We start from the raw sequence: 22,401 nt of genomic DNA, 5'->3' as shown, positions 1-22,401 counted from the left end.
CGCCGTGGAGACCCCAGCGTGGAGGCCACACTTTACCCACCATGGTCCCTCCTTCTCTGGGCTGAGCACCAGCTTTGCACTGATACCCTTGGGACCAGTTGGAGATGCTGATCTGCCCTCTGACCTGAGGCAGAGAGGCCCCCATCTTGTCTCCAGGGCTGTCCCCGAACCCTCGCAGCCTTCAGAGGCCTCGGATGTTCTTGATCACACATTCATGGGACCCAGCTTGGCGCCCTTTTGTAAAGCAGGGGCTTCTCAGTGAGGGCTCAGCAGAGCAGGGGCCCCCCGCCCCCAACCGACCCCCGCTCTGTCGGCCCAGCCAGGACGGTCTTCTTGGGTTCTCTCTACCCAGAACCAGATGGGCAGGTCCTGGAGCGTCCTCTTCAGAGGAGGAAGGTGGGTGCAGGCGAAGGGGGGTGAGGGGCAGCAAGGGAGGAGGTCTGGTCACGTCTAGCTCTTTCGTCTCCCTCATCCAGCCCACATCCCTGAGCTGCATTGTCCTGGGGCTCAGTGGGGACGCGGGGCCTGGGACAAGGTCCAGGTGGCTGTAAGCTCAGATGCTGGGCCACATGGTCCCTGCTGCCACCTGAGGGGGCTCTGGGGACAGGGGGACAGGCCACCCAGGGCCCGACGAGGTGTCCAGAGGTTATGGCCTGTGTTGGCCACACTGGCCTACCTTCTTTCCACACAGCATCCCTTAGATTAGAGGTGTGCCTCGTGGTCCTGCTATGCCTGGTTCCTGGGGATGCCATGGCATCCCGAGCATCTGGCTCAGTGGGCATTCACACGCTCTCAGGAGCTGGGCCTTGTGGGCCTGGTGTGGCCTCCAGGGGTCAGTCCGGCTCAGGCTCTGGCTATACCGGCAGGCTCGGTTGGCTGAGGGCCTGGGACGCCCTCCCAGCCCCTCACCTCACAGTGGGATCATGACCATTACGACGAACGGCCAGTGGCCAGCCTGCTGCCCACTGGGCCTCCCAGAGGCTACACTCATTCTTCAGCACAGGGGAAGGTGGCAGAGCCAGGACCCCTGCCTGGCCCCAGAGACAGAAGGGGCTTCGGGGTCACCCTGCTGTGATGTCAGGTCCTGTCCAGACTCTGGTGCTACTCCTCCTGAGTCTGCTGGGTTAGGGGAGCCCCAGGCCCCACTGTTTCACCTTCAATCATGGGGCTTCTGTGGAAAGAGCCAGGAAAGAGCCTTCCCTGAGCAGTGGCCTTGGGAAGGCAGGGTGGGCGACTGAGGATGGTCCCCCCGCCCCGGCTGTCTCCCCACCTCCCTTTCCTGGGGGAGCGTTTGTCTGGAGTCAGAGCTGAGTCCACTGTCCAAACGGTGAACACGAGCTGTCCCGGCTTACACAGCGTGGATGCATCTCGAAAGTGCTGGGACAACACGCGACCACACACTTCCTACTGCGGAGTGTGGAAACGACAAAGTGCGGGAGCAGAAAGCAGAGCCGTGGTTCCCTGGGACGGGGGCCTGGGGAGGGGACCGGCCGCAGAGTGGCACAGACACGCTCCGTGGTGGGCACATGCCACGTATCAGACTGCACGTCACCTGATGTCGCTTACGGCACGTAAGTCACACTTCGATACGAGAGTGAGCCTTCCGACAGTTGCCTCGAACAACTACTACTTATTTAGCTCATTATTCCGGTTCGGAGCCCAGGCTGGCTCGTCACGTGTCTGCCGTCAGCTGGGGGGTCCACAGGGCCAGCTGTGGCTGGGGGAGCGGGGCTCACGGACGCCCCCCTGCACAAATCCTCTTCTCCAGAGTGAGGTGGCAGGTCACACGATGCCCCACTGTTTGCAAGAGTGACAAGAGGACGGCCCGAACACAAGCACTTCCTGTGCTGCCCCCGTCACATTCGCGGCTGTTCCGGTGGCCACAAGCCACGTGCACGACCACGCCCAGATCAGCAAGGACACGCCACGGGGTATGCACGACCGGGACTTTGGCAGCCTCACGTCACACGGACTAGATGGTAGAAAGAGTGGGAAAGCCCAGCCGTCTCATTTGGAAACGAATTAGTGTGGTCCCCAAATTGCTCAAGAGCCGCCCAAGGAAGGAACGCTGTGCACAAGACCCACTTGTTAACACAGAGACGGACACCCTGAGGAATACATCAGCACAGCAAATTCAGGAGCGGAGCTGAGAAGCCTCGAGGGGCAGGAGCTTTTCTCTGTCCACAGGGGGGCTGGTCCCCTTCGCCCCGGCGCCTGCCACCCTCCTCTGGAAACAGAGGGCACGGCCATCCCGCCTCTGCTCTCTCCCATCCTCTCGGGGTGACCCGGAGGGGAGCTGGTCCAGGCCCATGCTGCCAGCCACTGGAAGGTTGTCTGTTGAATTCCAGGGGGACATATACTCACCCACAAACGTAGTCCGCGGCCTCCAGTCCGTGAATTTATAATTCACGAAGTCAGGTGTGGCCCTGCATCTGCCAAGACCCTTTGCTCATTTTTCAGCTGATTCAAGCACTCAGGTGTGGGGGTTTGCTGTGTACCAACCTCCCCCCGCACCCTACGTCCCAACAATCCCAAGCGAGTAGGGTTTTCCCGGGATCCAAGGACACGAGCACGAGAACAGGTACCGGCGACCTGTGCCCGCCCGGAGAGCTCTGCTGTGTGGCAGTAACCGAAGCCCCCGAATCTTGGTGTTCGGTCACTCAGGCTTCCTGGCTGCTTCTGTGTGGCTGGGGCCCAGTGGCACATCCTCTCCCTCGGGGACCTGGGGCCTCCAAGACCGCTGGCCACTGGCCGTGGGAGGGCCCCGCGGGGTGTAATCCTCCAACCAGCCGCCCCGGGCTGCTTGCCGCTCACCGCCGTGGGCCGGGAGGTGCCATGCCGCGAGGGGACGGCAGGGGGAGCCCGTGGCTCGCTACGAGCCCCGGTGATGCCCACCTGCGCAGATTGCGGGAGGAGAGCCCCGTGAGCTTCTTGGTAGGCGCACAGGCAGCGTCTCACAAAGGTAAACAGCTGGTCTCGACTGTGTTAAGAAAGAGAACCCCGGCCACAAGCAACGTTCTTTAACATGTTAAGGGGTAGCTGTCAAAAGATGGCAGCAGCCCTCAGATGTGACGCCGCGACTTTCGGACCATCCCCGTGGAGGTCGGGGAGAATGGGGGCTCTCCGCCGCTCCTGCCCTCCACCTGCGGCCTTCGGGAGGTTCTTGCCGATCGCTACAACAAGAAACAGAAATAGTAAATACCAGGGTTAGAAAGAGATTAAACCGACCTGATTTAAAGATGCGGTGACCACCGAGAAAGCCAAGAGAACACTGCTCTGTTTGGGGAACGGGGAGCTCAGTAACATCGTTGGATACAATGTTAATGAAACACGAAACCACACCAAACCAAGTGGCGAATGTAATAGAAGATTATCTCACTAACAGCAGCCTTAGAACCTGTGTCGATTCCTAAGAGCCAGTCACACAACGTGTCCCCGGCCTTTACGGGGCAGTCCCTCCACAGTGCGGGTGGGCAAGCAGGAGGATCTTCATCCGTGGAGAGCTGCGTCATGCTCACGAGAGGTAAGATTCAGGTTTGAAAACTAAGGTCAATTCCCGGCCAACAGCCGTGTAAATCCAGTGAAATGCCCTTCAGAATCTGTAGGGAGCTTCTCATGGGACGCGGCGGGCCGCTCCACCAACCCGTGAGAGGGGCAAAGAGCCACGGGGAACCAAGAGCGTTTCAAAGAAGTGCAAGGTGAGGTTCACCCGTCTGGCTGGCTTCACCCGTCTGCACCACCCACGAGGCCGAGTGGACTGGGTGTAGGGACAGGGAGTATTTTCTTTCTTGATGGACACGTGGGTGAAGCAGGAATGGCAACCTGCTCGTGGTGGGTGAAGCTTGTCGGTGGTACATGGGCACCCATGTGGTCATGTTCTGTTCTTCACAGTGTGTTTGAAGTCATTCCTGGGACAGAGAATGGGAGGTGGTGATGCTCCGAGCTGTTCAGTGTGGGGTCTCAGGCCTGCTGTGGGCAAGTGCCAGGTTCGGCCCTGAGCCCCGCCCCAGTATGTCGGGTCCCAGGTCCTCCCCTCTGCTGTGGTCCGCTTCTCCCTCCCCTAAGCCGGCCAGGCGGAGCCCACGGACCCAAGACCAGGAGTGTACAGGTGGGGCCAGGCTCTGAAAACCTCAGGGCGCTGGGTGGACTCCAGCGGAGAAGCTCCCATGCTTGCTGATGGCGTCACATCAAATCCCCTGGCTCAGAGGTCCGCAGCCAGTCCTTGCACCCACCCACCTGCTGGGCCCCTGGAAGGCATTTTCTCCCTGTGGAGTGAGTTTAGATTCACTCTCTTATAGATTGTCCTGGGCTGAACCGTGTTTCTCAAGCTTCGTATGTAGGAGCCTACCCCCAGCACCTCAGAAGATGACTGTAGTTAGAGAGAGGGCCTTTATTTATTTTTTTTAAAGGCTTTATTTATTTATTTGACAGAGAGAGAGCGAGCAAGCATGCACGAGCAGGGGGAGTGGCCGGCAGAGGCAGAGGGAGAAGCAGGCTCCCTGCCGAGCAGGGAGCCCGATGCAGGGCTCTATCCCAGGACCCCGGGATCATAACCTGAGCTGAAGGCAGACGCTTGATGACTGAGCCACCCAGGTGCCCAGAGAGAGGGTCTTCAAAGGGGTGATCAAGGTAACACGAGGTCACCAGGGTGGCCCTGATCCCGTGTGACCAGGGTCCTGGTAAGAAGAGGACATCGAGACACAGACCCGCACAGGGGACGACCCTGTGAGGACCCAGGGGGAGGACGGCCGTCCACACACGAAGAGAGAGTCCTTGGGGGGACCCTGCCGCCCCACACTTGCAGAGACCGGGCGAGAATACGTGTTGTGTGAGCTGCCTTCTCTGGGGGACTGTGTCACGGCTGCTCCCGGACACTCACAGGCCAACCCAGCCCACGACTACATGGGAGGGAGGACAGGCAGACAGTTCGAGAAGCTTAGAGAAGGCCAGGTGGTTTTCTGCTGAGAATCCACTTCCTGAGGCGCCGCAGGGATAACGGGGGAGTAAGCACCAACGTAGTGCCCTGTGCCGAGGGCAGAACCGCTTAATCCACGTGGCGATCTTGAGGGGGGCCCCTCACCTTCACAGATGGCAAGCGGGCTGAAATGGGCAAGTGACTTTGGGTCACACACTGGCCCGGGCTGGTCGTGTTGCAGGAGTACCTGCCCTGTCCTGGCCGGAAACGCTCCCTCGGCCCGAATTCCTGCTCTTCCTATGCACCTCTGCAGCCAAGCCACCTCCCCTCTGCGCCGTCAGTGGACAGTGGAGAGTTTGGGCATTTTCACCTCGAATCTCCTCAAGTGTCAGCCGGCTTATTTAAAGAGGCCTCAAAGAGATGGCAGGCTCCTCCCAGCAGCCCAAGGCCGTCACTGGGCTGCTCTGGGCGAGGAAAGGGTTGCTTTCTGCAGTTTATCTCCAGGCTCAGCGAGCTATCCAGCCACCGTCCCGTTTCCTGCATGGCTGAGAGGCGCTCCCCGCCTGCCCATGACACAGACAGGGCTCGGCCGCCGCTCTGCAGGGTGGGCAGTGGGCTACGGGGCCACCATGCCCCCTCCATGACCCTCCCCCCCAGCTCTGGCCAGCCCCCTCCCCAGGGAAACCTGGATGCTGCCCCTTCTGCAGCCTGGGCCTCCGGGTGTCTGCCCCCCTCCACTGCCCAAACTGCCTCTCCCTACAGCCGGCAGAGTCAATTCCCACCTTTGCTTGAAGGGCCCCAGAGGGACCTGGACACATGCTGAGAACTTGGAGGGTAACCCCTGCAGTGAGCGTGGGCCCCAATGTGACCCCCACTTAGTGCTGGCCTCCAGACCCTCCCGGGGGAGGATGCCAGACAGGGTCTCCGGCAGGGGCATCCTGGGCCTCCTGTCTGTGAAATCAGGGCCCAAACAAGACCAGACCCCAAAGAGCAGTTGTCTTAGGGCCCTTTCAGACCCGTTGGCTGGGCGGTGGGCCGCGCTCCATGCTTCAAAATTTACCAGCCACAGGGACCGCTTCTGCCCAATGTGGGGTGCTGGCATGGTCTACGCAGAAGCTGGATGGAGCCTCTTGGGAATGCAGCAGGTGCCAGCCACACTGTTGACCCTGGGGGTCCTTGCTGTGGTTGGGTGCACCCCTCCAATGGCTGGAATCAGGGTGGGGGTGCTCCTGTCACCTCCCCAGCCCTGCCTGGGGAGCCTGTTGGGGACTGGCTGATGCGTGGGGGTCTGGATGTCTTGCATAGACGGGGGTGGGGGTGGCATGGTGGGAGAAGCCCCCAAGGGCATCAGAACACCCACACTGGTGATGCACCTGCTGGGCTCTCCCACCTGCCCCCAAGCCTGTGTGTTTGTGGTCCCAATCCGGGCCCCCCGGACACGTGCACTCTCTCACCAGGCTTACCACTTGTGGCAGCTCAGTGCTTGCTCCTGGCATCTGAGTCCCTGAGTCTCTGTGCCAAGCCCTCGGGGGCCTCGAGACCCCGAGGATGGTTCTATGTCCTGCAGTTTGAGTGACGGTTCAGCTGGGTATAAAACAAAATTCAAAGATCCTTTCCTTTGGCACTTAAAATATATGGCTGCGTGGTCCCTTCACCAGAGTGCATGGAGGAGTCCCAGCCGGGCTCACCTTTCTCAGACTCACGTCCACTCCCCTTAATGAGCGTGACTCACCTTTGGTGATGTTCTCATGAGGGTCCACACCAGGAGCCATTCTGGGCCAGCGCCCCCAGGCCCTCCCCGATGCCAGTGGCTGACCGTCCGGTCCAGGTGCTTGGTTTATAGCCTTGCTTTTGTCTTTTACTGTCGCCATATTATTCCCATTATTGCTTTAATGTTGTTCATCTTCATGAAAACTAAAAAATTTTGATTGTGGTAAAATACACATAAAATGTACTGTCTTCACCGTCTCTAAGCCCACAGCTCAGGGACACTAAGCACATTCACACTGTTGTGCAGCCATCCCCACCACCTGTCCCCAAAACTTTCCATCTTCCCAAACTGAGACTCTGTCCCCCTGAGTCACCGACCACCACCCCTCCCCCAACCCCCACAGTCCACTCCTTGTTCCCTGTGAATCTGGAGACTAAGGACCTCATGTGGGGGGAATCCTGCAGTATTTGTCCTTTCATGACTGGCTTATTTCACTCAGCATCACGTCCCCCAGGTCCATCCACGCTCTGGCAGGTGTCAGCGTGTCCCTCCGTGTTCAGGCTGAGTGACGGTCCGGTGTGTGGATGGACCACGTTTATCCGCTCGTCCGTCGACGCTTGGGCTGCTCTCAGCACTGCTCTGTGAACATGGGGGTGCATATGCTGGTTTGAGGCCCCTTTTCAGTTGTTTGGTAGGATTCCAGGGTCTTCTTAAGGAGGAAGGAGGGATGCTGATGGGGTCAATGTCTCATGAGGACAAGCTCTCAGACCCACCTTGACGTGAGCTGGGCTGGGCAGCCGGGGAGGAAGAGCTTCTGACCCAACAGCCTGGGTACGGGCAGGGGCTTGGGAGGAACAAATGCCCGGGGGTCTGGCCCGTGGCCCTGCCTGGTTATTGCCCTTATGACACACTGATACACGTCTCTCCCCTCGGTCCACGGGCACCACTGCCGACCTTCGACCTCCGACCTCCACAGCCGGGAGCCTGATGAGGGATGAGGCTGGGGGAAGATGGAGGGGCCTCACCAGCCTGCGTCCCCGTGGCCTCCTGCTGCCCTCCCTGCTCAGCTGCCCCCCAGCTAAGCAGCCTCGGGCTCTGTCTCTCTGCATCTCTGTATCTCTGTGTCTCTGTCTCTCAGACCACGCCCCACTTTGGTGTTGACCAGTGACTGTGTCATTAGATGGGGCTTCATTAAAACCCCACAAATCTCATAACTAAATAAGGCAGCCTGGCCAGCCCTGTGTGCAAACAAGAAGCATCCGTGTGGCCTCCACCCCATTGTTCAGGAGTGTGGGGACCAGGTCCTGGGGATGGGGATGGACAGTCCCCCAGCAAGTCCCACTTCTGGGACAGTCCCTCCTGGCTGCACCAACACACCCTTACCCAATGTCCTTCCAAAGTGCAAGGGGACAGTGGCCCAGCCTGGCTGGGGTCTAGCTGCTGAGACAGGGTGGGGGTGCTCAGGGGACCCCTGCAGCCCCACCCCTGCAGCCCGGCACAGGTCTGGCCCACAGGGTGACTCACAAAGAGGAGGGAGAGCAGGCCATGGGAGGGGACAGGCCCCAGGACCCGGAGGCAGTGGTTTGGGGTTGCCGCTCAGAGTGACACGCTGGGGGGCCAGGGAGCAGCGCACTTCGGGCTGAGACCCCCCAGGCTGCACTGGCTCCATCCTGGGTCTGGCTCACTTTGAGCTGGGGACCTGCAGATCCGGCTCCTGCCTGGGCTGCTTGGGACCCTGGCTGCTCATTCTGGCCGTGGCTGCCCCATGGGTTACATAACACGTACACAGTGAGGGTCGAACCACAGCATCTCCACCCAGTTGGGGCTGGCAGTTGGGCCTCCGCGGGAAGGGCTGTGTGGCCTGTTTCCCACCGGCCTGGGCCTGCACCTCGGTGTGTCTGTCCTCTGCCCTGGCACAGAGGGAAGCTGCGAACGTGTGTGCCATGCCCTGACCTCGACCTCTCCCGGCAAACGCCATCCCTCATGGGTGGTGGGGGCTGGGGAGAGCTAACCCCATCTGCTCTGGGGGTAGCTTAGCTTCATGGTTTGCTGGGAGGGTTGCGGTGGGGCGGTGGCCCTGCCACCATCCTGCTGAGCCCCTGCTGGGGAGGGACTGTGGCAGGCAGGGTCTGTCCCCTCCACGTTGCCCCAGACGGCCGCGAGGTGGATACAGGTGCAAGCAAGCAGGGCCACTCCTCTGACGGACCTCCTGGCTTCAGCTGGTCAGGCTGGAGGCAGGGCTGTCCAGGCCCCCAAACACCATGACCTGACATCGGGGGGCACTTGCCTTTCTTTGTCCTGCTGGGATCCCCCCTCCCCGTGTTCTTTTTGGGCCCCAGGCAGAACCAGGGCTCCATGAAGGCCAGGCTGGGCAGACCACACTCTCCTTACCGCTTATGCAAACCCCAAATCTTGCTCTGGCGATCCCCAGTGTTCCCTGTCCTTGAGCATGACGGAGAGGGCTAGCAAGGGCCTGCTCTCCCGGGCCGCACCGTGGGCCTTGTCATGGGAAGCCCTGGGGGGGGACGTGAGACCTGCAGGTGGGCCGATGGCCTCCCTCCTGCCCCACGGGTGCCCTGAAGGAAGTTCTGCCTGGAGTGCCCCACACAGAGGTCGCTAAACTGCAAGGGGCTGATCCCCACTCCTGGGGGGCCAGCCTGGGCAGCTGTTGGGGGCGCTTGGAGGCGGCAGGACAAGGGCCCTGAGCCCAGCGTCCTGCGGTCCAGGGCCCTGCATGGGGTGGCGGTGGTCTGAGAATCTGTGCTGACTGTTGGTCACCACCTGTGTGACCACTGTTTGCCTTCTCCTTTCAGCTGTGAGGTCCAGGGGTGGGGCAGCCCCCAGGCATGTGTCTGTGGGACGAGGAAGGAAGTGCCCACACAAGAGCATCCCCACGGGGCAGGGGGCTGCAGAGTCCCCGAGGCTCTCGAGTTGGAGGGACACAGGACAGCTGAGGATGGTCCCACCCCCAGCCTGTCCCTTGTCCTCCTGTGCCTCAGCTGGCCCTCCCACATGGGCCCAGAAGTGCCCTTGGGATCCCGATGGACGTGCTGCGCTGGGCAGCCCAGCCCCAGGGACAGTGCGTGGGGCAGGCCTGCCATCGTGGAGACCTGACTCTGGACTGCAGGCTTCTGCCCCCAGGGCCTGACCTGCCAGGAGGGGCGAGAGCCTCGGCCTGGGGGCCAGCCCCAGGACATCGTCACGGGGGGGTCCTTCAGAGTGGGGCGTCTGGAGACCCTCGGCCCAGCTGTTGCCCCCCAGCGCCCCCAGCCCCTCCGTGGCCAAGGCCTGAGCGGTGGCTGCAGCGGGGGGGGGGGGGTCAGCCTCCGATGGCCCAGGGTCTGGCCGTGGCTGAGTCCTGTCTCCCCTCCTTCTCGCAAGAACCTGGACTCTCCAACCCAGGGCATGTTCCCCAAGGCACTGATGAACCAGGCCTTTGTTTTCCCTGGGAGGAGGGGAGCAGAGACGATATTTTCCTTGTCTCTGAGTAGATGTGATTCTCGCCGTCCTGGTGCCAAGGACGTGGCTCACAGGCCCATGAGCCCTGCAGGGCCACAGCCGTGACTCAGGCTGCCCCAGGGAACCCGGAACTGCTGCTACCCCCCGGAGCAGGTGGAGATCCTGGATTAACCCTGGAGACCAGCACACTCGCCTTTGTCATCAAACACCCCTGGGGGAAGGGGCGCCGCCTGCTAATCCACCATAAGGCGACAACAGACAACCGTGGTTTGGGCCGGGCCTCCCTGCGGCAGGTGTCCTCGCTGGGTGGCTCCCCAGACAGCCTCTCGGTGGGTCGCGGGCAACAGCCCGAGTTCGCCCTCCTGGAGGGCACAGCGCGGACACGACCTTCCTGCGTGTGTCCACTTGGGGGATGCTGCGCCCTGCCACACCCCCTCAAGTCAGCTCAGACAGTGTTGTCCCTGGGGAGCAGGCAGGATGGGAGGGATCCCCCTCAGTGCCAGGTGCCCAGAACGCCCTGGGCCAGTGGGGTGCATTGGCTCTCCTGGGGGGGATGCTGGGGGCGCCGTGAGACCACCACGTGATAAGCACAGGGATCCGTCCCGAGCTGGACCCCGGGCTGGGTCTGACTCACGGGAGGACACCCTCCCCTGGGACGATCCGGCTCCACTTGAGGGCAACATCCAGCTGTCCCACCAGGGGCCTGACCTGCCAGGTCACCAGCACATCTCCCACGAGCCCCACAGCATGTATGGGACAACACGCAGGGGTGAAGTCCTCGGGGGGCAGGTTGCTAAGGTCATTCAAGCACTGGCCAGTGGGCCTCTGTGGAGTGTTTGCTCTTGGACACCTCTGGCTCAGCAAACAGAATATGCCAAGTTTTGCCCCAGTTACTTTTGCATTCATGGAGTAAATCCCTGATGGGCAGTGGTCACTACTGCTGGGAGCCAGGCAGGCCTTTCTCTGGAGACAGAGGGACCAACAGACCACCGTCCGTCAGGAGTCCCCAAGTCCCATCTGAGTTGGGAAAGCAGGGTAGGTGGGGCTCTGGGGAGTGAGGGGAGGGGCACCTCTGTAGGTAGGGGTGCTGGCTGCGCTGCGAGACAGCCGTCCTGGGAGCCCTGGTGCTTGGGGACATTGGAGCTGGGACGAGGGGCTGGGTTAGTCCAGCCTCATAGCCAACCCTTCCAGTGGCTGGGGGTGGGGACAGGGCTGTGGTCCTAGAGGGGCCCAGGTGGCACCCCACAGTGCCCACCATGCTGGCCACTTCTCATTGCCCTCCCTGTCCACTCTCAAGTAGCTTGCAGGGTGCAGTCATGCTGGCCCCACTCCTTGATGGTTTCCCCAGGACCCACCCCTCTCCAGCTCCCATGCTTGGAACCGCTTCCTGTCCCCACCAACCTGCTGCACCCCACAGGGGAGGGGCAGTGGTTCTTGCCCTCCCCACTCCCTCTACCCTGGCAGGCAGCCCTGTGGGCAGGGATCTCATTTCCCTCCCTCTGGGTGCCCAGTGCCCAGCCCCGGGGAGGGGCTCAGGGGCATGCTGCACCTGCCCCCCATACTCTCAATGTCCAGCCAGAGAACTGAGGCCCAGAGTCACCTGGCAAATGCCTCCCTGCCACCCTGCCCACAGCTGCCTGATGAAAAAGGGGTCAAAGGACTTGGTTCTGGTTGCAAGCCCAGGGTATGCAGACAGTGTCCAGCCAACCAGGAGGGGGGTTAGGGTGTCCTGACCTTTCCCTCCCACATATGGGCATTCCCCCAGCCTGGGACCTGTCCACTACCATGGATGGAGGTCCTTCCTAGCCCGGCTGTCCTGCAGGTGGGCATGGCTCCAAGGTGACCCCTGCAGGAAGGGGGAGGGGACCCTGTTGGACAGCTGAGCTGGGGCAGTGGAGCGAGCCTCTCTCTCTTCCTCTGTCACAGCCCAGCGTGAGCTCCTCTTGGGTATGGCCTGGATGACCTTGCAGATAAGCAGATTAGTGCTATGTGCACCCCAGTGGGTGAAATCGGCGTTATCAGGGCCAGGATGTTGTCTCAGGTGGAGCTGCGAGACAGGCCCAGTTGAGGCGGGCGTTCCCAGGCCACCAACAGGCAGCATGGCTCACTCCTGCCCCACAGCCAGGGGAGGGCTGGGGCTGGGGGCCTGGGTGGGTGCAGACCCACAGGTGCTGGGGCTCCAGGCTGAGACCTCCCCAAGGCACCCAGCAGCCCCTTCTTTCTCCCACTTCTGCACTCCCTGACCATGCCCATTCTGAATTTTTGCCCCCAGGACGCCTGTTCACTTCCAGCCCTATGTCTACTTATAAGATGTACCCTGCATCTGAACCTAACCAGGACACCTTCCATGAGACCCGCCACATCCCCCTGCGGGCAGTGAAGCCCCTGGAGTCCATCCTCAACCTCCTGTCCCCCTTTGCTGTGCCTGCAGAAAGGAGATAGGCTCCTGAGGTCAAGCTCCCAAGTTAGGCCCTCTGGCTGAGCCCCAGAAATGCCCATGCTTCCTGGGAGCTTGCTCTGGCCAATGGCACTCTGGGAGAGTGGGCCTGGGGCCCCGAGGCTGGCCCAGAGCCAAGGTGAAGTCACCAGCTGGGGAGAGGAAAGCAAACACCCCTTTGTCTGCAACCTTGGTTTCTGCTTGAGGGGTTCAGGGGACAAAAGCCAGGTGGGCTGAGGAGTCTGTAATCTAGACAGGTCCTACCCACAGGCAGTGGGGGAAGGGACTTGGACAAAGACGCAGAAACTATTGGAGCAAGCTCCCAGTGTCTCCAAGACCTCTGAGAACCCATTGAGGGGCCAAAGGAGGGCTAGCCAAGGCCATGGTCCTGGCCCAGACTGGGAGTCAACACCACCATCCTCCTCCCACCATGAGGTTCCAGAAGACCCACCTGGTTGGAGCCAGTTCTCAGGGACTGCCTTGTGGCCTCCCTCCCAAGGGCCATGTGGGACCCACCCTTCCCCACCCTTGTCACACACACCTAGAATGTCAGCCTGTTCCCCCTGCCCCTAACTAGCATCAGACCTCCTCCAGTGGGGGACCCACCTGCAGGGCTTCAGCAAAGAGGCTGGGCCTGTGGGGGAGATGTGGTCACATCAGATGTCATCAGCGACTGATAAACCTACCTGACTGGTGAGTCTGGGAACGAGTTGAACCCATGGCCCTTATGAATAAGAAAGTATCAGAGGTCAAAGGAAGCAAGCAACGTACAAGTCAAACCACCTGAAGTGGAAAGATTCATTAGCTATTATAACAAACATTTCCCTTGAGAGGTGGGGGGAGCATAGTTTTGTAAAAAAGATAAAATAAAAAGGGAAATGAGATATATTTTAGAAAATATTAATTCAGGGCGCCTGGGTGGCTCAGTTGGTTAAGCGACTGCCTTCGGCTCAGGTCATGATCCTGGAGTCCCGGGATCGAGTCCCGCATCGGGCTCCCTGCTCGGCAGGGAGTCTGCTTCTTCCTCTGGCTCTCCCCCCTCTCATGCTCTCTCTATCTCATTGTCTCTCTCAAATAAATTAAAAAAAAAAAAAAAAGAAAATATTAATTCAAGAAACATTGACTCAGTGAAGCAAAAAGTGGAAGATGGATGAGAAAGGTAACAGACTGACACGAGGAGGGTGTGCGAAGGAAGTAGACAACACAGGGAGAGCTGACATCTCTGCTAAAACCAGTAAGGAGCAAGATGACAGTGCACAGCATTGAATAAGTAATGCGGAAGATATCAAAAGTTCTCTAGAATAAAGAAGAAAAGGACGAAGAGATGAACTGGTGTGAGCGGCCTCTTCAGTGTTTTTGAAGCAACTCATATCAGACCAGTGCGCCTGCCAGCAAGGATGATCAGCTCAGGACAAAAGATAAAATACAACGGTTTTAAGTATGGGGAGCAACCCAGAGCTGGTGGCAACCAGATGGGTACTGCCCTTGAGAAAGAGAAGCCAAAGAGGAGTGGTCCGCATTTTGCTGGCTTCCCCCAGAAGAACCTCCCCGGGCTGCAGGCACGCTGGGCAGAGCTCAAGTAAAATGCAGCATGCTCACGGGGCTCAGGAATCTGAGGTCCAAGCTCAAGGTTGCTGGAGAGCCTGGAAGTTAGAAGGAAGATATGGAAGTGATGCAGCCACAGGTTATCGGCTGAGTCCTTAAACATCGCACATAATGGGGGGGGGGGGGGGGGGCCGGCAACGCTAGCATCGCAGTGGAAAGAAATAGTGGAAGGCTAAAAGATATAAGAGTTTGGAGTTCAAGTCACCTGATAAACGGCTTGCACTTCCCATTAAAACTCCGTAAGCACTGCATCTGGGGTAAGGACTGTGTCCCAGGATGAAGAGCTGCGCCCCGAAACCTGACACAAAGCTGAAAAACGTTCAGACAACAAAGCCTAAAGCATCTCCCTCAAGATCATCCAGCGAGCAATAATTTAACTAGCACCAAACAGAAAACTCTTGTGACGAAGATGACAGAGTCTAAGTTCTCTGCCATGTATCACACACAAGGTCCAGTGTCACATGGCAAGATAGTGTGACCGACAACCAAGAGGAAGAGAACACCCACAGAGATCATGTTTTGGAATTAGAACATAAACTTTTTAAAGTAGCCTTATAAAGAAACTAAGTAACTTCAGAAGAAAATGGATATAATGGAAGGAGGAAGTTCAGGAGAGATACAGAAACTCTGGAAAATGACCAAATGGAAATCCTAAAACTGAAAAAAAAAAATTGAGATAGAATAGTCATTTAATGGCTATTAACTGGCAGAAGATAAGGTAGTGCAGAGGAAAGGATCAATGAGCTTGGAGGAGGTGAGTAGAAATAATCTACACTGAGGAACAAAGAGGAAACAGATGTTCTAAAAAGTCTCAGTGACCTGAGATAATGTCAGAAATTAAGTTGTTTGAAGAGAAGAAAGGAAAAAAGGGGATAGACAACGTATTTGAAGAAAAAAAATGGCCAGATGTTTTCTAATTTGACTAAAAATTAAGGATCTTAGTTCCAAGGAACAAACCCCAAGAAGAATAAATATAAAAAAAAAAATCACATTTATGCACATGATAGTGTGCTAAAAAGAACAAGTGAAAGAAAATCTTTAAACAGCTAGGAAAAAAAATACATATAGCATACAGAGGAAACAATAAAATGGTAGCTATAAATCCAATCATATAAAAATTTGTATTAAATATAAGTAGACTAAATTGTCCAAGTAAAAGGGCAAATATTGTATACAAAAAAGCATGAGCCAACTATATGCAGCCTACAAGAGACACATTGTAAATATACATATGCAGAGAGGTTAAAAGTGAAAGGATGGGAAAATGTATGCCTTGTGATCAGTAATCAGTCACAAGGAAGCCAAAGTGGTTGTATTACTAACAAAGTAGACTTCAAGACAAAGGGTATTACCAGAGATAAAAAGGGTCATTTTATAATGAGAAAGTGCCAATTCTCAGGAAAGCATGACATGCCTAATAACAAAGGTTCAAAATACACCAAGTAAAAATTGACAAAATTTAAGGGAGAAACAGACACACCCACAAGATTTGGAGATTTTAACGCTTTGTTTCCCCTCAGTAACTGATAAAGCAAATAAATAAAAACTCAGTAAGGCTATCAAAGATCTGAAAGACTCCATGGACAGACTTGACCTAGTTAGTGTTTTAAACACTACCCAAGAACCCCTGATACACGTTCTTTACAAGTCCACGTGGACCGTTCATTAAGATCTTGAGAACACCGTCAGGCTATAAAACAAGGCTCAATAAGCTTCTAAGGACTGAAATCATCAAAGTATGTTTTCTCACTAAACTAGAAATTAACTAAAACCCAGTAACAATAAGGCAGTGAGAAAATATTTGAAAATCAAACAGCCTGGTGAGTTCTAAATCACCTCTAGATCAAAGATGTCATGATAGACATACCAGAAATGGTAATATATGGGTAAATATAAATGAAAAAAAACGAATGCATACTACAATCCTTAAGGAAATCCCTAAAAATATAAAGCGGTATTGCTAGAAAGCCAACGGAGGTGTTAAGAACTCAATAATGCAGAGTCCTTAACGGACTGTACTAAGTGTTGGCAAGGCCGTGGACCAATTGGAGAGGAGGTGCCACATGCTGAATATACGGCCCCAGAATTCTACTTCTAGATATTTACCCAAACGAAATGTACAGAGAGTGTGTATGAAGAGACTTGCACAAACATGTTGTGGCAGCATTCTGGTTATTAGAAAAGACTGGAAACAACGGAACTACTCAGCAGCGGTGGTTGAAATAAACAAGCTGCAGCATCCCCAGTGGATGCCAGGCAAGAATAGCGAGAAGCCGTCCGTGGATATCGCACAACATGGGCAAATCTCAGCACATTATGTCGAGTGGCATGAGTCCATTATGACTCCATGTGTATGAAATTCCAGAATGGGCAGAAATGAAGTATAACGACCAAACCCAGGCCGGCGGGGGGGGGGGGGGGGGGACAGGAAGGGGGCTTGCACTAGCCTTTTGGGGTGATGGGAATGTTGTATGTTCATTGTGACGGTGGTTCCGACGTTTGCCCCAAATCACCGACTATTAACTTGAAATGAATCCATTTGATTGCATGGAAATTGTATCTCAATAGAGTTTATTTTTAAAATAAAGAATACATTGATTAACTGCAAAGAAACAAGGAAAGAGGAACAAGGACAAACTGAATTGGGCGGTAGTAGGCTCAGCCAAGCACACGGGAACTCGAGGAGATTGGAGACACAATAAAAACAAAACGAAGCATTTCTGAGTCGAAACAAGACTTCAGTCTTGCTCATTCAGCTAGCTGTTTGAGAACTTCTGCTTTTCATTGAGCCAAGTGCGCAGAACAGACAAAATTCTTGCTTTCATGGGGGTTAGAATTTAGCGGGATTATGGTTTGGTTATAGAATCTCAGTAATTGGCGTGTAATTGCGAAAGGGACGTAATTCTGTGGGAAAACCCATGGTGGGGAGGGAGGCCAGCCTGCAGCAGGGGACGGCCAGAGGAGGTGGCTGCAAGCAAGTGGCAGGGTAAGGACAGGGTCTTGAGATGCCGATGGCTCCAGGCGAAGCCTGTGGTGGGAGAGGGCAGGCCCCCCAAAGACTGTCCAGCAAAGGGGAAGCATAGCTCCCTATACCTTTCCTGAAAACTAAAAACACTCAAAGGCAGGCTTCAGTCGACCGAGACACAATCTCAGTGGAAAAGTCAAGAGTGGGGAAGTCTTAATAACCTGCTGTGAACCCTGGAAAGATCTGGTTCAGGGGTCGTCCCGGAAAACTGTGCATTATGGTGACAACACAGAATACAAAGATCACAAATAATTCTTGGAGGACGGATCACCGGGGGGACCTTATTACACGATCCGGATGGGACATTTCAGAACAACCTGGAAGGAAGAAGAGCGTAGTGATTTCTCCGTGAGAACTTAGAATCGAGGGAAGATCTGCAGGAGAAAAAAGGCAAGGGACCCATGGACAAACTGCAACAGGACAGATGACCAACGAGAAAGGGCGGTGTGCGTTAAACCGAGACGACCCAGCGCTAGCACAGGCCGGCTCCCCACAGCAAGGAAGCTGGAGATCGGGCCACGAGAGAAGCACCACAGGCTGACTACCTGTTATTGACAAGAATCGCGTCCCAGGAAAGAGAAAAGTAAAGGCACGAGGTGCCCGAGGAGGACGAGCAGGTCAGCGCAGGGCTGCAGGGTCCGTACCCGGAAACGGGGAATTCAAACAAGAAATGCAACAGGACAGAGAGGAGCAGTACCACCGCATACCCCGAGCACGATCTGTGAGACAAACAGAAGGAGACGGAAGGGCGGGCAGAAGGGGCCTCGGGGCCCAAAGTGCACCCCAGCGGTGAGGTCTCTGGCCTTTAGTTTTGCCTCAAGTCCTCATCTTGGAGCTTCGGAAGCGGGCAGTGTGCCAGGAGAACCTACTTGCTTGAGCCAAGGTGGTCGGGAAAGGGGCAGGCTGGTGGAACGAGCGCATTCGTTCGTTCGTTCGAGAGAGAGGGAGCACGCGCCAGGGGTGGGGGCAGAGGGAGAGGGAGAAGCAGGTTCCCCAGCCAGATGCGGGGCTTGATCCCAGGACCCCGGGATCGCGACCCGAGCGGAAGGTAGACGCGTCACGGATTGAGCCCCCCAGGCGCCCCAGAGCGGTTTTAGAGGCCAGCCCAGCAGCTGCCTGACTCCAGGAGCAGACTGTGCCCCAGCCCCCAGCAAAGGCTGAGGGTGCTAGCCTCCCACCCCTACCCGGCTGCCGGGGGGCACCCCAAGCTCTGGCTGGAGGTCCGGCAGAGTCAGGGTGGAAAGATGACCCCTTTGCCGGGGTCAGGGGAGTGGTGCCGACCCAGCCCTTCCCCTCCCAGCCAGGGGCTCATCAGTGGAAGGAAGACAAAACATCCTCCGAGGAAGGAGCTGAGATCTGTGCACCAGAAGACGGCCCCTAAAAGCTGCGAACTATATGAACTGAACTCTGACAAAACCCAAGGGAGAAATACACAAATGGACAATTCCTGTGGAGACACCCCACGCCCCTCCCCACAGCTGATAGAACAGCTGGTCAGAAAATTAACAAGGATGTGGAGGAACTTAATCCTGTCGACCAACAGGACTGGCATTTATGGAACACGCCACCCAAGAGCAGCAGAGCATACACGCCTTTCGGGCACCCACAGGGCGTAGACCGAGATGGGCCACATCCTGGGCACAGAACAAACCTCTACGTGTCGGACATAACTGAAACCAAACTGGGCAGAGTCTGTTCTCTGATGAGAGAATTAGGAGCTGGTAATGGCAAGTTAGCCAGAAAATCTCCAAACGCTTGGAAACACACGTCTTAGCAATCCATGGGCCAAGGAGGGAGAGTCCGAGGAAGCACGGAGACGATACGCCGAGCCGCGTGGAAACGAAAGACACAGCGTGTCAGAAATTGAGGGGCAAAGCTCAGGCAGGGCTGGGGGACTTATATCGCTGGGACGAATCGGTGTCCCTGACTTCAAGACCTACTAAGCTGCAAGGATCAAACTGTGTGGTGCTGGGAGAGGGATGGAGACGTGCGTCCATGGGCGGAACCGAGAACCCATGAACAGACTCACACCGTACACCTGACTGATCTTGGCAAATGTGCCAAAGCAATTTGATGGGAGAAGGGTTGTCTTTTCAACAAGTCACTGGGGCAACCAGACCATAGCCTTCAGTGCAAAGTGCAAAATGGTGCAACTTTTGGGAAAAATAGGAGACATTCTTTGGGGTCCAGGGATGAGCCAAGCGTTCGTGGCTCTGACCCTGAGAAGGAAAACACGGCAAACCGCACCGCATCCAGACGAAAGACCTTTGCTCCATGGAAGACCCAACGAGGATGAAAAGACAAGGGGCAGCCAGCAAGGAGATGTTTGCAAACCACACATTCAACAAAGGATTTGTGTCTGGAATATACGACCGACTCTCAAAACTCGATGCTGAAGATCAAACGAGCCAATAACCGATGGGCAGAAGATACGAAGAGTCTGTTCACCGATGAGGATTCCAGTTGGCCGATGCGCACGAGGACAGATACTGGCCATCCCTGGCCTGGGGGCCTTGCAGATTAAACCCCAGCGGCGTGTCAGGACGCCTGGGGGCCCCGGGCGCTGGTGAGCACATGGGGAAGCGGGCGTGCTCGTTCTGCTGATGCAAACGTCCAGTGACACCCCCTCTGGGGCTCCAGTTTGGCAGGTGCTCCGGAGTCCAGAGCCACCACTGTGATGCCACCCGGCAATTACCCTCTTGGGCGTTTGTCCCAGACAAATAAACGCTCATGTTCTCACGATGTCGGCCCCAGCTTTATTTCTGGAATATCGGGGAACGGAAGACAGCTCAGCCGCCCTTCCACACGTGACGGGTTAGACCAGTGGCGGGCCGTCTGCACCACTGATCACTACTGCACAGCAAGAAGCTGCGAACTATCGATACACAAGACAATCTGAGGTGAATCTCCCGAGAATTATGCTGGATGAGAAAAGCCAATCCCCGAGGGTCAGAGACTATTCTTGAAACAACAAAATTATCGAACTAGAGAACGGATTTGTGGTTACCAGGGGTTACATAGATGGTGGGCGTGAGGGGGGCGGCTCCTCGTGGGGACGGCAAGGTTCCCTGTCCGGAGCGTCCATGTCCCAGCCTGGCTGAGACCCCCCGCTACGGTTTTGTGACAAATTCACTCAGAATGGATCAAGGACCTCAATATAAAACCTAGAATTATAAACCTCTAGAAGAAAACAGGAGAAAATCTTGGTGGCCCCGGGTAAGGCAAGGTCTCCTAGCTGTGTCAGCAGAAGCAAGACCCGTGAAAAGAGGACTTGGTAAACAGTCTCTTCGCAGCAAAACCAGCTGCTCCTTGGCGGACCCCGTGACGAGGGTGAGGAGACCAGGCGCCGACGGAAGAAAGTGTTTAAGAGTCACAAATCTGGTAAAGAGCTTGGATTCGAACCTTAACAATAACAAAGCCAACTGCTCAATTTAGAACTTGGCAGTAGTTTTGATGGACAGGTCAACAGAGAAGAGGACCTCCTCCTAGAGGCTCGGGTGCGGTGGGGGTCTGTCCCCTGCTTTTTCCAGCTCCTGGAGGCGCCCATGTTCCCTGGCTGGAGGCCTGTCCCCCATCAGCACTGCCGTTGGTGCATCTTCTCCCCTCAACTTTGCGTCCACCGCCTTCTTCCGGCTGCTTCCTTCCTCCAGTCCTCCGGCCTCCCTTTTATAAAGACCCTGGACCTCATTACATCGGGACTCCCACATCATCCAGGGTAACCCCCACTCCCATCCCAAGATCCTTAATTTAATCACACCTATGGAGTCCCTTTCACCACGTAAGGTGGCACCCACAGGTCGCGTGGATTGGGGCCTGGATGTCCAGGCCATGATCCAGCCTAAGACACACAAGAAAGTATTCCAGTGCAATCATTCTGTAACAAACTACTGGAAATTAGCATTAAAAAACCTTCCAATATGGGGTGCCTGGGTGTCTCCGTTGGTCAAGCATCCAACGCTTGGCGTCGGCTCGTGTCATGGTCCTGGGGTCCTGGGATCGAGCCCCACTCCGGGGTCCCTGCTCCACGGGGAATCTGCTTCTCCCTCTGCCCCTCCCCAACCCCGCTCATGCTCTCTCTCAAATAAATAAATAAATCTTTAAAAAACAAAACCCTTCAAATACTTGGGAATAAATTGAACCAGAAATAGGCACGACCTCTACGGAAAGCCACAGGGAATTGCTGAAAGTGACCCGGAAGGAGCGCATCATGTGGACAGACTGGAGGACGAGTCGCTGGTAAGACGCCGCCTCCCCTCACACTCCGTCCCCGTCCAAACCCCAGCTGCTTTTTAGGCACGGACAAGCTCGGCTAAGATTTGTGGGGCCGTGGCCACGGCATTTCCAGGAGCCACGTGGAAGGACCTCGCCACCATTCCCCGGACTTTGGTAGTCAAGACCCATGGCATTGCCACAGCCATTGAGGCGCGGGCGGGCGGGGCAGAGAGGCGCCCGGAGACAGAGCTGCGCCCACGGCCGCTCCGTCTATGCCCGACGCACCAGGGAGAGCCAGCGGCGCAGGCACCCCGCCATCGGCTCGGACACACGGGAGCCTTCTGTCCCCCGATCAGGGGCACTTGTGTCCCACAGGAAAGCCAGGGCAGGGCCCCACTCAAGGACGGAGCAGAGAGTGGGGAGCCAGAGGCTGGCTGGCAGCTCACGGAGAGGGCATCTGAGTGACATCCGTCTGCACAGGGCTGTGGCTTGTGGGGAACGGGGTGGACGCTTTGAGTGGCCCATTGTCTCTGCTGGTCAAGCCTCCTCAGCTCCGGGGGCCACAGAGGCAGGGCTTCCCTGCCCCACCTGAGCCTCTGAGCTGGGCGGGGTGGGGGGGAGTCAGCAGCCCCTCAGGGCGCCCCTGGTGCCCGCCGTCCATGCCTCTGTGCTGCCTCAGCCTCCAGTCCAGGGTCAGGAGAGGAGGCCAGACGGGCCCGGGGCGGCGGGGGCTCTGCTGCCCCCAGGGCTCCTGAGAGCTCCCTACTCGCCCTCCCTGCCAGGGGCCCAGGGTTTGTCGGGGAGGGTGTCAGGGTCCCCCCAGCACCTCTCCGGGGACGCCAGCACCGTGCTTCAGCTCTCTGGCTGGGGGCCGTGTTTTGGGAGGAAGGGATACCCATCTGCATCCCTGCTGTCTTCGTGGTGATTTCCTTTGGCAAATTGCCATCACCTCTTCACAAATCCCCGCGCCCTGGGCCGCGAGCGTCTCTCTCCCAGGGTCACTGCCCAGCGGCTTGGGCCCCTGGTCCCTCCGGAGG

The sequence above is a fragment of the Mirounga leonina genome, unplaced genomic scaffold (assembly GCF_011800145.1).
Source record: "Mirounga leonina isolate KUSES-001 unplaced genomic scaffold, KU_Mleo_1.0 Mir_166, whole genome shotgun sequence".
NCBI classification, from domain to species: domain Eukaryota; kingdom Metazoa; phylum Chordata; class Mammalia; order Carnivora; family Phocidae; genus Mirounga; species Mirounga leonina.
The sequence above is the reverse complement of the archived record's forward strand: the minus strand, read 5'-3'. Positions refer to the sequence as shown.